Raw genomic sequence first — 15,689 nt, 5'->3', positions numbered from 1 at the left:
AGGCTCTAAAAGAAAAAGTTCAGAAGGATAGGAGGCCCCAAAATAGAAAATTCGGACCACAGGAGTCTTAGTGAAGAGGAGTAAGGTAGAAGTAGAGGCCTCCATGTAACAGGCCTCTCTAGCAACTAAAAACAAGCAATAACAGACTGAACTTCCTCTTTTGATATAATCACCATATTGACGTAAAAAAGAGATGCTGTAGATAACAGTGTAACTTGATTTCAGTAAGCTACTTGACATGTTTCTTCTCACAGAATTATTGTTGGTAAGATGGAAAAATGTGAGCTAAAGATACGATACCTGGGTAGTTTTATAGCTGATTGGATGATTGTGCCCAAAGAGATTATATAAAGGTTTATGGGATGATATCCTATTTTGTTCAAATTTTAATTAATGATTTTAATTAGGGTCTCTCACAAGCTGGTAATCATGGAGCTACCAGATGGCTCTCCCCTTTTTTTCCCAAGCCATTTTTTTCCCAAGTCATTTTAAAGCTCCTTTGAGGATGGATCTGTTTCAAAGCTCACTCTCATGGTAGTTGGCGGTAGGCTACTGGACTGAGGGCCTTGATTCCTCATGAGCTATTGGCCTGAGGCTACCCTAGGTTACTTGTAACTGGGTCTCTCCATAAAGCAACTCATAACATAACATGGTAGGTGGCTTCATCAGAGCCAGCAAGCAAGAGGGCAAGAATATAAATAAGACAGAAGTCAATCTTGTAATCTCATCTCAGAAATCATACACCATCACTTATGCCATATTCTGTTAGAAATAAGTCACTAGATCCAGCCCACACATAAAAGGACAGGATTACACAGGGGTGGTGATCACTGGGAGCCATGTCAGAAGCTGCCCCCTACAGAGGGTTAGCTTATATACTGAATATCTTGATAAAAATTTTAAAATATTTTACAAGTTTGCAGCAAAGGAGCTGAAACAAAGAAAATGAAATTTAAGACCAGTTAATATAAACTCATTCATACAAATATATAAGTGCAAGATTACTGTAAACTTAGTTGTAACTGTTTATGTGAAAAAGATGTAGATCTTTTAGTTAGTTGTTACAACAGCTTTAAAAGCCCCGAATGGAACCTTTGGCTATATTAGAAGTATGTAGTATTCAGAATGAAGCCACACTCCCACTGAATTGTATACTACTCATTCTCCTGGAATGTTCATAGTAAGCAGGATACTGGCATGTTACCAGAAAGGGATAACCAGAGTGAGAAAGAGCCTAGAAATTCTGTCACAGAGTTACAGCCTTCAAAATCTTTGTCGGCAAACCTAAAAGAATTTTGAAAACCATGTACCTCCTCACATATTTTTAAGTTGATAATAAAAACTTTTATTGTGAGGTTCTAATTTTTAGTGTTTTTCATATTCTTTTAAAGATATTTTTTAAAGCTGTAGAGCTGCACCTTTATCTCATTCAATTTTAGAAAATGTCTGTATTGTGACCTAAATGGAAAAACTGTCAAACCAGTCAGCCAAATCAGACTCTCCTTCTGTCAGAAACAAATCTGACTTCATTTTTCAAATAAAATTAAAGTGTTAATAGATCCCTGTGACAATCATGTTACTACTGATTTCTAATTATAAAACAGATAAGGCTTTGCCATGAATATATTGTCTGGATGAAATAAGATGGCTCTCCCCTTTTTTTCCCAAGCTCTCTGATTTTCTCTCAGGGTTCTCTCCCTCTCAGGAAATTTGCATTTTCCAGTTGTCTCTTTGAAGCTAGGCAGGCTTCTCAGGATAGGTGAGTGGTTTGTCAGTTGAGATGGGTTCCTGTGAGTGGAGATGTAAAAAGGAAATCAGCAGACCATGGATTTGTTCTCAGATAGACCAAATTATGGCAAGTAAAGATATGGAAATTTATTGCCTTAAAAATATTCTAGTCCCTTGGAAGGACTTTGAGTACTCCCAGAGATACTTGAGTCCCAGTTTGAAGACCAATGACATGGAAGAGCTATTGAAAAGACTGGGAGGCTTTAGTTACCCAAGAATTTCTTGCTTTTCTTTTTCTGCTAAGAGTCCTCAGAGCAGAAGCCCATGGTAGAACATAATGGATGTCTTCAGTTATTTGAAAGATGAATCTTAAGAGGGTTATATGTTTATCCAGTGTACGGTCAGGGTTGTAACTAGAATCAGCAAGTGGCAGGTAGATTTCACTGATAAGCAAAGAAGGCCTCTTTAGTAATTAGACTGTGTAAATGAAACGGGCTATCTCACATAGTAAACATTCCTCACTAGAAATGCTCAAGCTGAAGCTGGATCCATCTAAGGAACCTGAAAATAAGATTTTAATTTTGGACTAGAGAGGGCCTCTAATGTCCCTTCTCATTTTAAGATAATTCTTTTAATCACTTTTTCTGGTTAAATTTTATTCTTTGTTCAAGAAATCTGTTTCAGTCCATATTTTTATTCACTGAGAAAACTAAAAAAAAATAGGTTTCATCATATAAAGTAGTAAGCATGGAAAGCAAAGTTTAAAAATGTGCCTAACTTTCAACCTGTTTGCTATTTATTTCAAGAAAGTCTAAGTGACAGTATAGTAGAGAAAAGATGCTCTTTGGTGTCATGAAACTTGGCTTAGTATCCCAACTCTGTCATTTTAGTAATGTGACTTTGGCCAAGTCTTTTAGCTTCTCTGAGCCTCAGTTTTCTTACCTTTAAAATCTTCATAAGATTATGAGAACTAGATGAGAAAACTATGTGAATTTACTTTTCGTAAAATGGTAAAGAGCTCTACAACTATAAGGTTTTGTTTTCAGTAGATTGAGCAGGTTAGTTTTAGTTTCTCAGTGTTGAATCTGTATGGGAGTTTATATAGCTCATTTATATGATTCAGTTGTGATTGAAATAATTCATCAATGACTATATATTGAGATAAGAGCTCATTAAAATTGCATATTTACCAGTCACCTAATCCCATTGTTAACCCAAATCACCAGAACAGGAGTTTCTATTGAAATTTTTTAACCTTTTATTTTAGAAATTTTCAAATAAAAGCAGAATAATATAATGAACCTCAGTGTGTCTGTCACCCAGCTTCAACCATTATCAACATTTTGCCATTTTTTTCTACTATCCTTTGCTGTTGTCTCTATCTCCTGGAGATGTCAACTATAAATAATCCTATTATATTTCTAACAGATAAGGACTTTTAAAAAGATATACCGTAATACTATTATACCTAGCAAAATCAACAATAATGTCTTAATATCCTGTCATATTCAGTTGATGTTCCATTTTCCCTGATTGAACATGAATTTTAAAGGGCATATTTCTAAATTTAGAATTGTTTTATTGGCTTTAGAGATCTGAAGTAGATTATAAATTCACAGTTAAAATAACTTAGTTATTTCTCAGAGGGCCAGAAACAAAATAGAAATATAAAATTGTTCTTTTTTTATCATGATTTCTTATAAATTCACCCCAGTTTTTTTTAATTCTCTGTAACCTTCTGAGTTTAAAACAGACAAAAGAACCCAAACCATCGATTATTGTAAGATTTTAGGTCTGTGTATCAAAAAGCAGAGCAGTAAATTTGTGTGTGCCTCCACCTACTGGCTAGGTAAGAGATTGCTTACCTAGCTTCATGCAGATGAAGCTACTCCAGAATTAGTTCCATTTTTCTGGCAATAGAATAGAATTACCCCTAGTACATAGGTTATGCATAATCTCGATCCTTTCTACAGTGTTCTGACATGACAACAATACATAGTGGACAAGGCACAGGGAAACAAATGAAATAAGGTCAGTCGACTTTGGAAATTTGCAGGCTGCTCGAAAACAGCTCTGATAATTTCGATGGGAAAAAAGGCTAGAACAAACAATATATTTGGATTATCAGTGAGTTTCTTAATATGGTATCCATATCTGTCTTTGCCACAGACTATCTATAACCAGCTCTCCCTTGTTTTTCCTAAACTGAAGTCATAAAATTATATGGCCTAATCATGTTGCATATCATGTTAGAAAATCCTTAGAATGAGTTGATACCCATTTAACTACAAATGGTTTATAAGTTTAAAGCATATTCAAATACAGAGACTCTCAGAACCAGAATTTTAGGGCTGGAAAAGGTTAGAAAAAATATATTTCAAAACTTAGCATTGGAAAATCCTGAGTAGAGCTTATATAACAAGTATGTGCCTAATCCCCACCCTAGATATTCAGTTTCAACAAATCTGGATCCCTTAGTGAGAGGTCAAGAGAGATGATTGACTTTTAAAATAGGAGAAATACTATTTAGAGCTATATTGTCATTTTCCCCAACACACATAGTAGGTTGTTGAAAATCTGCATATTTTGCAGTATATCCGTTGCTTCAGGGTTACACTTAAATATGTACTTGCCTGTAGCAATTGGCTGAAATATATTTTAAAATGTAGGTTCAATTTTGAAGACAGGGCTGTGTTGCATCCCTCCCTTTAGTAGTGTCTGAAACTTGAATTAAGCTGTAGATCCTAAATTGACTGGCCAAAGAATTTTAATTACCCTATTGTAGAATGATTACGTATACCATGGGAAGACTTTTACAGTAATTAAATATGGATTTAAAACACATCTGACCCGAAAACAGTAGTTTGTATTTTAAAATAATATTAGCAGTTTGTATTTTTGAGCTCACAATGGAGATAAATAGACTCAAGGTGCTTTTATTATTTTAATTTAATTTAATTTTTCTTTTTGGTCTGTGTTTATGCTTGGAGGAGGGAATATTTGTGGAATTCATTTATGCTGATAGAGTAGAACTGATTACAAGAGGAACCTAGACTGTAACATTTTAATTTATATGAAGATTTGTACATATTTTTATAGCTAGTCTTATCTAATGTATTTTGATTTTTTATTTTTGTGTAATATAAATTACTATTCATTCAGCACATAATTATTGAATGCCTGTTTAAGTGCTGGGTAATAGGAAATGGTTGAAAAATATTATTTGGTCCTAGTAAACATTAGAAACTTGATGCTTAAGGTAATTCAATAAGATACATAAAAAGACCTAGCTGGGTGCCTTTGTAGGCCTTTGATAAATACTAGTTGAAAAAAAAAAAACTTCAGTATCATTACAAATATTTTAAAATTAAACATTTCTCTTGACTAGCTTTACTACTATATTAAATGTTTAGTTGCATTTTAGTTTTAAGAACTATGTGTCATGGGTCCCCAAGACCATCCCACAGGTTTGATGATACACTAAGAGGACTCATAGGACTTAGGATATAGTCATATTCACAGCTGTGATTTATTACAGCTAAAGAACATAAAGCAAAATCAGCCAAAGGAAAAGGTACATGAGTTGAAGTCCAAGGACAATGAGGCACAAGCTTCCAAGAGTCTTTTGCCAGCAACTAGTTGTGACAACACATGTGAAATATTGCCGACTAGGGAAGCTCATGAGAGACTCAGCGCCCAAGGTTTCATTGGGGGCTGGTAGGCACTGTTTGTCTGGCACATACCGTCTTCCAGACTCCCAGAAGGAAAGCTGGTGTAGAGGATAAATCATATTGTTTGCACAAATAGAGGAGACACAGTGAGCCACTTTTTTCAGTTAGGAGGGAAGGAACCCATCCAAGTTCCCAGATGCCAATTAAGAGCCAACCTTATAAGCAGGCTTTTCAAAAGATAGTACTTTAGGTTTGCTGTTTTAACTCTTTTCTGAACAAACCAAAATAGAGATAAACAGAAGGGTTTTGAGTTGATAAACTCCAGGGTCTGCAAACAAAAAATAATTAATTACCTGTAAAGAAAATTGCTGTTTGAGTTTTTTAAACTTTTAACTAGAATTACTATATCATTTTGGGTAGTGAAAAAAATTTTAGGTTTTCCAATTTTTGCATAAAACATTATAGATTGAGATCTTATAGTATAGAATAGATTTTAAGCTTCGAATGCTACATTTGAAAACAAACTACATTCTAATGCCTACTATCTTAGAAATGCATTTGAAATTGTCACCCTGGTAAAAAAATTTTTTGTATATGAAAGTTGATCTTCAACCACTAATATAATTTTGAATAAATTTATATACACATAAAATAGGAAGAAAATTTAATTAACTATCATTTAAAAGAAGTAGTTTATTCATTTAAAATAAAAGTTATAAATAGTTTTTACTGTCAGCAACTTTTACAATACATATACAAACTTAGAAATTATGTAAAATTATGACAAAAATAATACCATTTGCAAAAGTTAATCACAGTGAACATTTTAGAACATTTCTTTCTGCTTATATTTATCAAAACTGCACTAAATTGAGATCATTTATATTTTCAGTTTTGTTTCCTTTTCACTTAATTTTAAGCATTTTGAAATGCCATTAAATATTTTTTAGATACAGTATTTTAACAGCCGCATTAAGTTGTCTAAACTGTATGCATGTGCCATATTTAATTTAATAATTTCCCTATTGGGACACATTATTAGATACACTGTTTTCTGTTTTTCCTATAAGGAAAAAAAATGTTACGATTAACAATATTCTTGTACATAATTATCCATTCACACTCCCTGATTGTTCTGCTTCCTCCAAGTAAGTTCTTAAAAGTAGAATTGCTGAGTAAAAGAATATATGAATATATATAAACACCTGTATCACGCATAGAATTAATCTTCTTATAGGCCTTATAAGATTTATAAAAATGTATTTGCAGAAATATAAAACTTAAGGGATAATTGTAAAATCAACAACCATGTAACTACAACCCAGGTCGAGAAATTTAAAAAACTTCCAGTACCTCAACAGCCCTTGCTTTCCCCTTTCTGATCACATACCCATACCTCTCTCAGAATTACTTTTAATCTAGATTTCAGTGCCATGCTTTGATAGCTATACCATCCAAATAGGTATCCCTGAATAATATAATTCAGTGTTATCTGTCCTATTTAAATGGAAACATGCAGTATACACTCTTTTTCGGTCTGTGAGATTAATCTAAGTTGCTTTGTGCTCCATTTTATCACTATATAGCATTGCAGTGAACATTCACAATTTATTCATCTTAATGTTAATGGATATTTGGGTCGTTTGCAGATTTGACTATTTTGAACAATGCTATTGTAAACAATATTGTACATGTATCCTGGTACACTCTAGTACACATTCATGAGGGTATAGACCTATGAGTGAAATTGATAGGTTTTAGAATCTGTGCAACTTCAGTTTTACTAGATAATATCATGCTATTTTCTAAAGTAGATGTATAAGCTGACCCTTTACCTATCATATATGCATCTCTAAGGTGATCCAAGTCCTGATTTTCCTGGCACTGCCTCTGTTTTAAAAGCCTGTTGTTGGTGCACCTTCCTTTTAGTCTCATGATTGCTTATTACCTCTTCTGCACATTCTTGCTAATGCTCAGCATTGTCAGAATATTTATTTTTGCATATTATTGTGTAGTAGAATCTCACTGTGGTTTTTCCTCATTACTCGACCCTAATTGCCACTTAGTGACCTACCTCTTTATTCTTAAAATAGTATCTTTTGATTAACAGAAGTTTATAGTTTTAATATAGTCTAATTTATACATTTTTTCCTTTTATGGTTAGTGTTTTGTGTCTTGTTTAAGAAATGTTTACTACTCTGAGATTATGAAGATAGCCTCCTATGTTTTATCATCCATCTGGAATTGTTTAGGGGTACACTGTGAGTTAGCAGTCCAATTTCATTTCTTTCCATGTAGATATTCAATAGTCTCAGCAAAATTACTGAAAAGACTGCTCTGCCATTTTTGCCATAACTCAAGCATCCATACATGTGTGATTATTTCCAGGCTCTGTCCTGGTCCATTAGCCTATTATCGTGGCATTGTGCCAAAAACACTGTTTTATTTACGTTAGCTTTATAGTAAGTCCTGGGAACTGGTAGGGGAGGGCCTTCCTTCCACCTTCTTCTTCAGACATGGTTTGAGGGATGTACTTTTCTCTGTATCTTTCCTATACATTTTAGAATCAGATTGTTAATTTCCACACACACACAACCTGTTGAGATTTTGCCTTGAATTATTATAGCAGATCTTAGTAACTAGAGAACAATCAACAGTTTACAATATTGAGTCTTCCAATTCATGAATATGGTCTCTGTCTTCACATTTATTTAGATCTTTGGTTTCTTTCAGTAATGTTTTACGATTTGCACCAACATAGATGAACCTAGAGAATATTACACTGAGTGAAGTAAGTCAGTCAGAGAAAGATAAATACCAAATGATTTCACTTATATGAGGAAACTGAAGAACAAAATAAATGAACAAACAAAATGAAAACAAACTCACAGATACAGAGAAGTAACTGGTGATTGCCAGCTGGGAGGGGCTTGAGGAACCAAATAAAAAAGGTGAATTGATTAAGAAGTACGTATTGGTAGTTACAAAATAGTCACAGAGATGTGAAGTACAGCATAGGGAATATAGTCACTAATATTGTAATAACAGTGTATAGTGCCAGGTGGATGGATACTCAACTAATTGGGGGATCACTTCCTAAATTATATAAATGGCAAGCCACTATGCTGTACACCTGAAACTAATATAAAATAATATTTAATGTCAATTATAGCTAAAAACTAAAAAAAAAGAAAAATTGTTTTTAAAAGAAAAAAATGTTTCATGCTTTTCTCTGCAGAGGTTATATACATCTTTTGTTAGATTTATTCTTAGGTATTTGCTTTTAAATGTAGATCTTTCTCTCTCATTCTCTTCTCTTTCCCTTCTTCCTTGTATTGACTTTCTATTCATCAAGCTTCATCAGTCCCAATAATTTATCTGTACAATTGTTTGGATTTTCTGCATACCTAATCATATCATCTGTATGTGAGGAGAATTTTATTTATTCCTTTCCAACTCTTTTACATTTTTTTCTAGCCTTTACTACAGTGGATTAACATCCAGAACAATGGTGATAGCAGTTTTCTTTGTTTCTGATCTTAGAGTTTGTTAATCATGAGTGGATGGTTAATTTTATCAAATGATTTCTTTTCAGTATAGGTTGAAATGATTATATGATTTTCTTCTTTAATTTTTTAATACAATTAATTTCATTGATTCTTTGGTTAACCAAATTGGTCATGATGTCTAATCCTTATAATCCTTTTTATATGTTGCTGAATTTGGTTTCTTTATATTTTGTTTAGACTTTTTACATCTACATTTATGGGAAGATGGCACTAGAATTTTCTTATACTGTCCATATCATATTTTCATATTTAGATTATGCTAGCCATATAAAATGAATCGAGGAGTGTTCTGGGTTTTGTTGTTGTTGTTGTTGTTGCTGTTGTTGTCATCGTCCTCGTCGTCTTTACATGATTGGTAGAACTCACCTATAAACTTATCCAGGCTAGACTTTCTTAAGAGAAGGGTTATCATTTCTGACTTATTTCCTTAAATATTTGTAGGAATATTAAGGTTTTCTATTTACTACTGTCATTTTTGATGAAATGTATTTTGCTAAGAATGAGCGCATTTTATCTCAAGTGTAAATAATTTTGGCATAATGTAGTTCACAATATCTCTGCAGGATCTTTTTCATTCCCAATACTGGTAATTTGGCCTTTTCTTTTTCTTTCTCAGCCTTGCCAGGCATTTACCGGTATTAGTTTTTTAAACAATGACTTTTAGCTTCATAATTTTTTTATTGTGTTTTTCTTTTCTATTTCAGTAATTTCTGCCCTTTTGATTCAGGTTTAATTTCCTGGGGTTTTTTCCTTCCTTTTAGTTTTAACCTTTTTGTATCCTTGGGTTATAGGTGTGCCTGTTGTTAAAAACACGTAGTTAAGTTGTTTTTTATTCTAGACTCAATCTTTGTCTTTTAATTGAGGCATTTAGTCCATTTAATTATATTTTATATTTTATTATGTCTTAGGGTAGTTTGATTTATATCTGTGCTCTTTCTATGTGCTTTCTATTTGTACCATGTATTGCATGTTTCTTTTCCTTGTTTTCCCTGATTTATCTGGATCAATTGAATATTTTTTATCATTCAGTTTTTCATCTATTAGTTTGGAGATTTAAGCACTCTTTTTTATCATCTTAGTGTATGTCCCAGAAATAATAGTATGACTCCCTAATTCATCATATTCTAATAGTAATACCATTATTGACTTCCTGAATAGTACAAGCGCTACAGGACACATAAATTTCAAATAATGCCTCCCTTGACTTATAGGCTATTATATTCATACATTCAAACTATATTTGTATGAATAAGTATATGTTATGTGCATTTACATCACTCAAAATTATTTATTATTTTTATTCATTTAGATTTACTCTCACACTTGTCCTTTCTTTGTTCTCTATCCTTTCAACATCTCTAAGGTTTTATCTGGATTCATTTTTCTTGTATCTGTCTGCTGGGTGCAGACTCTCCTTTTTTGTTAGTTTCAGAATCCCCCTCAATCTTGAAGGATAATCACTGAGTAGAGAATTCTAAGTTGGCATTTTCTTTCCATTAGATATCATTCTGCTGTCTCTGGTTTCTGTCGATATTAAGAATTCAGCTGGCAGTCTGTCACTTCTCTCAGGGTAATCTGTCTTTATTTCTCAGGTTATTAAAAACAATGTTTTCTTCAATTTTTTTCTGTAGTTTTCTCTGTGATGCATCGTGTATGTTTGTGTATGTGTGTGTATCCTGCCTTAGGTTCTTTAAGTCTCTTGAATCAATTTATTGATATTATTCATAGTTATGGAAAATTGTCAGGCATTATCTCTTCAAATATTGCCTCTGCCCCCCACCTTTTTTTATCACCTTTGTGACCCAGTTAAGTATAGATACAGGTTTACCTTATGGTATTCTCTATATCTTCTATCTTCTTTTCTGTGTTATGCATGTTTTTCCTTTTAAAATCTATATTACTTTTTATTATTTCATTTATCTGAAAAAATATGTTCAGCTTTTATGTTCCGGCACATAGAAAGCTTCATTATTTAATAATCTGTGTTGGATAACTGCATCATATGAAGCCACAGTAGGTTTGTTTTATTGTCTGTCATTTATGCTGGTTCTTGGTCAAGATCTCTTACCTCTCCATGTACCTGATTCATTTTGACTGTGTGCTAGAAATTATTTTGAAAATTACTAACCTAAAATTATGTTTTCTTCCTCCAGAGAGGACTTTTATTTGCTTCTACCAGTACATATATGCATGTATACACAGAGATAGACACAGAAATATAATATATATGTGTGGGTTTGTATATATACATATATCTCCTAGCTCTGTCCACTGAGAGGGCCTTGAAGTGGTGACACTTCAGTTGTAATAAGCATACCCACACCCAGATCTTCATTTCTAAATGTCATTCTCTGAGAGAAGGAGCCAGGGATCCTTGGAAAAATGATTATTCTAGGACTGGGGCAGAGAAAATACAAGATGAGCCTGGAGCATTTTATAAGTTCCTGAAAATAAGGAAGTGTTCAAAAACAAAACAAAACAAAAAGATGGGGTACATCAAAAAGTCACAGGAACCAACCTGAAAGAGCTCCCAGTGGACAAACCTGAAACATTTTGGGCAATAAAATAAATAGAATAGTATTGGATTATAACCCAAAGTATAAAATAAATATGAGTTCATACTGATATAAATTATTGAATAAATTTTAAAATGGGAGAGAATAAAAAAATCTTCCTTACAGAATTCCAAATGATATATGTGGATAACTCCCCTCCAGGAGATGGAGATAATCTCCCTCCCACTTTAAATGTGAGCTGGACTTTCAAAGAACAGAGCATGAAAAGAGGAACATAGTAACTTTACAGTGAAGAAATCTGCCTCACCCTCTCTTAACCAAGGAATCAAGAAGTTAATATCATTCACCAGTGATATAAGTCATGTGGATATCATGTGCCCCCTGAGACAATGTGGTGAGAAAAGCACTTCACCTCTGTGGTATTCTTCCCCAAATACCTACAACTCCCATCTAAAAATGAAAAAACCTTCAGGCAGATGAAAATTGAAGGTCTTTCTACAAAATACTCTGTCAAATTTATGAAAAACAAGGAAAGACTGAAAAATTGACACAGACCAGAGAGGACAGAGGAGACTTGACAAAATGCAATGTGGTATCCTGCATGGGATCCCAGAACAAAGGAAGTACATTAGTCAACAAATGATGAAATCTGAATACAGTATGGAGTTTAATAGTAACGTACCACTGTTACTCTCTTACTGTTGACCAATGTACTATAGTTACCTAAGATGTTAACATTAGAGGAAATTGGGTGAGGGGAATACAGGAAATCTGTACTACCTTTCTAATCTTTATGTAAGTCTAAAATTATTCTAAAATAAAAACTTGTCTTTAACCAAAACAAAATGAACAAAAATGAAGACATGAGTTTACACTATTATTTCCAGTTAAAGTAACAATTGCAGATTTTTTTATTTGTGAGACATTAATTGGATAATGAGGAATTAATTGTTAGTTTTTAATGTGTAATTTTGTTATTATGGTTATTGTGCTAAGAGTCCTTACCTTCTGGAGATAAGTACTGAAATATTTATGCATTAAGTGATATTAATGTCTGCGATTTGCCTCAAAATCAAGTGAGGGGTGAGCAACAAGTAATAGTTCATTGTTGAAGCACGATAGTCGATATATGAGGCATCATTACTCTATACTTTCTAGTTTTAAAATTTTCCATAATATAAAGTTTTATTAAATGAGAAAGAAATTACAGAATTTTTACTTTGTAAATTTTGTATGGTACATGTTTTGTCCAAAAATCTGCATTCCTTGCCACATTAACATACTTGCTTCATCCTACCAGTTTAAATATATAATAAAAGTAAGACTACTGAATGCAGGTTAGAATTTCTTTGCCTTTTTTTTCATCCTTAGACTATATCCCACTAGGGATGCACAAATCAAAACACTGGGTTTGAACATCACTTAAATAATTCTTCTCTTTGTGGTTATGACACAAGCTTGATATAGAATTAGGTTTATTTTTTTTTCAATTAAAGTTTAATTGAAATAATTGTAGATTCACATGCAGCTATGAGAACTAATATAGAGAAATCTTGTAAATGTTGCCCAGTTTCTCCCACTGTTAACATTTTGAAAAACTAGCATAAAATCACAACCAAGAAAGACATTGATACTCTTTACCGATCTTATTCAGATATCTGCATCAGTTGTTTTTAATTTTAGGGATTGCCTCTTTTTTTTTTGGTCTTGATTCAATTTTGTTTTTAGATTATGAAAAACATGTACATGATTACAAAGTTAAACTTATAAATAGAGTTCATTTAAAAAGGTCTGGCTCGTATCCCTGTTCTCATTCACTTCCTAACTTAGAGGAAATTTTTTTATATTTTTTTATTCTTTAATTACAGTCGGCATACAGTATTACATTTGTTTCAGGTATACTACATAGCGATCAGACAGGCATATAACTTACAAAGTTATCACCCCAATAAATCTAGTACCCATCTGACACCAAACATAGTCATTACAACAGGGGTCCCCAACCCCTGTACCATGGACTGATACTGGTCCATGGCCTGTTAAGAACTGAGCCACACAGCAGGAGGTTAGCAGCGTAGGGTGGAGGGCCAAGCAAGCAAGTTTCATCTGTATTTGCAGCTACTACCCAGTGCTAGCTAGCATCACTCAGCTCCACCTCAGATCATCAGGCATTAGATACTCACAGGTCCCTAGTGCCAAAAATGTTGGGGACTCCTGCATTACAGTATTATTGACTACATTCCTTATGCTATACTTTACATCCCCATAACTATTTTCTAGCTACCAATTTGTACTTCTTAATCCCTTCCCCTGCTTCACCCACCCCTGCAACCCTCCAAACCCCCTCCCATCTGGCAACCATCAAAATTCTCTGTATCCATGAGTTCATTTCTGTTTTGTTTGTTCATTTATTTTGTTCTTTAGATTCCACATGTAAGTGAAATCATATGGCATTTGTCTTTTTCTGTCTGACTTACTCCACTCAGCACAGTACCCTCTAGGTCCATCCATGTTGTTGCAGATGGCAAGATTTTATTCTTTTTTTATGGTTGAGTGATATTCCATTGTATATATATGTACTACCTCTTCTTTATTTATTCATCCATCAATGGACACCCAGGTTGCCTCCATGTCTTGGCTATTGTAAACAATGCTGTGATGAACATATGGATTCACATGTCCCTTTGAAGTAGTGTTTTGGGTTTCTTTGGATAGATACCCAAAAGTAGGATTAGTGGGTCCTTCTTTACTTCTTTATCTCTTGTATAGCCTTTGTTTTACAGTCTAATTTGTCTCGGATAAGTATTGCTACCAGCCTTTTTTTTTCATTTCCAGTTTTGGAAATTATTTTTTAATTAGTTTTAATTTTATTTTTCATTATTTCTGTTTGAAAGAATAAGAAAATATGTATATATTTGTATTTTTGTACTACCCTCTTCTTACACACTCTCTTATACTATCTTCAAACCTTGATCATTTTTAATTTAACACTATAAAAACAACAGGGATCTCTCCATAGCAGTATGTAGACATCTTCATTCCTGTTTATACCTGTATAGCACTACATTATGGATATAGTTTATTAACCCAGTCCCCTGTTGATAGACATTGGATCATTTCCAGTCTTCTTCAGTTACATTAATAACCTCGTGCATACATTATTTCACACTATTTCTAATGTCATATTCCTTCCATAAATATACCACTTTGCATTCCCACCAGCACTGTATGAGAGTTATAGACTTAAATTTTAAATTGTGATCTAAAGAACTTAACTAATCTCTCAGTCATATCAATTAATAAATGCCTTATATCATTCTAAAACTGTGCTTATATGTATAAATCTGGACAAGGAGAGTCACAGATAAATTCTGATTTATTTTTATGGCCTTCATCTGTATCTGTAGACTTAGCCAGAATGCTAAAGTGAATTTGACATTATTGTGACATCATTGAGCCTAAGAGAATTTGTAGCACTCAGAAGTAAAGATAAGATAATTTGTCCCTCTACCAATTGTTGACTTGAGTTAGTAGTCAGTGTCTTTGAATATTAGTATGGGAATGTAAAAAATATATTTGTTCTATCTATTTGCCATACTCTAGAAAGTATTGTTTTTCTTAAAGATATTCTTCATATTTCTCATGCACATTATCAAGGGCTTAAGAGGTTCACAAGAAATAGGGGCAAAATCTTGATGGGCCCTTAAGACATGGCAAGGATTTTGGATCTTAAAAATGTGGATGCCATCACAAGCAAAATTATATGATTAGACTTCCATTCTTCAAGCATTCTTTGGCTATAATATTGCCATAGAGTTGGATTTAGTTGTAGAAAGAATTAGGAGACCATTACAGTGATTTAGTATGAACATTGATGGCTAGACTAGATCAGTGTCAGTAGAGATGAAAGGAAGTGAATAGACTCTGAAGATATTTAGAAATTAGAATGGGCAGGATTCGATAATTGGATAAAGGAGTCAAAGTTAACTCTCTGATCACTGGCTTGAGCACCTAATATATAATGGTGCCTAGAAATAGATGGTAAACATACATTTTGGACGTCTTGAATTTGAAATTTCTGTGAGACATTTGAGTGAAGTTGCTAGAGATGAAGTTGAACATGTAGATTAGGAGCACAGAGAGAGGGAGCTTGGGAAATATAGAGATTTGAGGATGGTTACTATTTAGATGATTTAGACAAGTAT

General features: G+C 33.2%; 1 protein-coding gene across 9 annotated transcripts in view; it reads left to right on the top strand.

The window, feature by feature from the left end:
* Positions 1 to 15,689, top strand: part of CASK (calcium/calmodulin dependent serine protein kinase) — a 365,515-nt gene that overhangs the window by 157,325 nt on the left and 192,501 nt on the right. The gene's annotated exons all lie outside the window — the stretch shown is intronic.

The sequence above is a fragment of the Rousettus aegyptiacus genome, unplaced genomic scaffold (genome assembly GCF_014176215.1).
Source record: "Rousettus aegyptiacus isolate mRouAeg1 unplaced genomic scaffold, mRouAeg1.p scaffold_m13_p_9, whole genome shotgun sequence".
In the NCBI taxonomy this organism is placed as follows: Eukaryota; Metazoa; Chordata; class Mammalia; order Chiroptera; family Pteropodidae; genus Rousettus; species Rousettus aegyptiacus.
The sequence above is the reverse complement of the archived record's forward strand: the minus strand, read 5'-3'. Positions and strand labels throughout refer to the sequence as shown.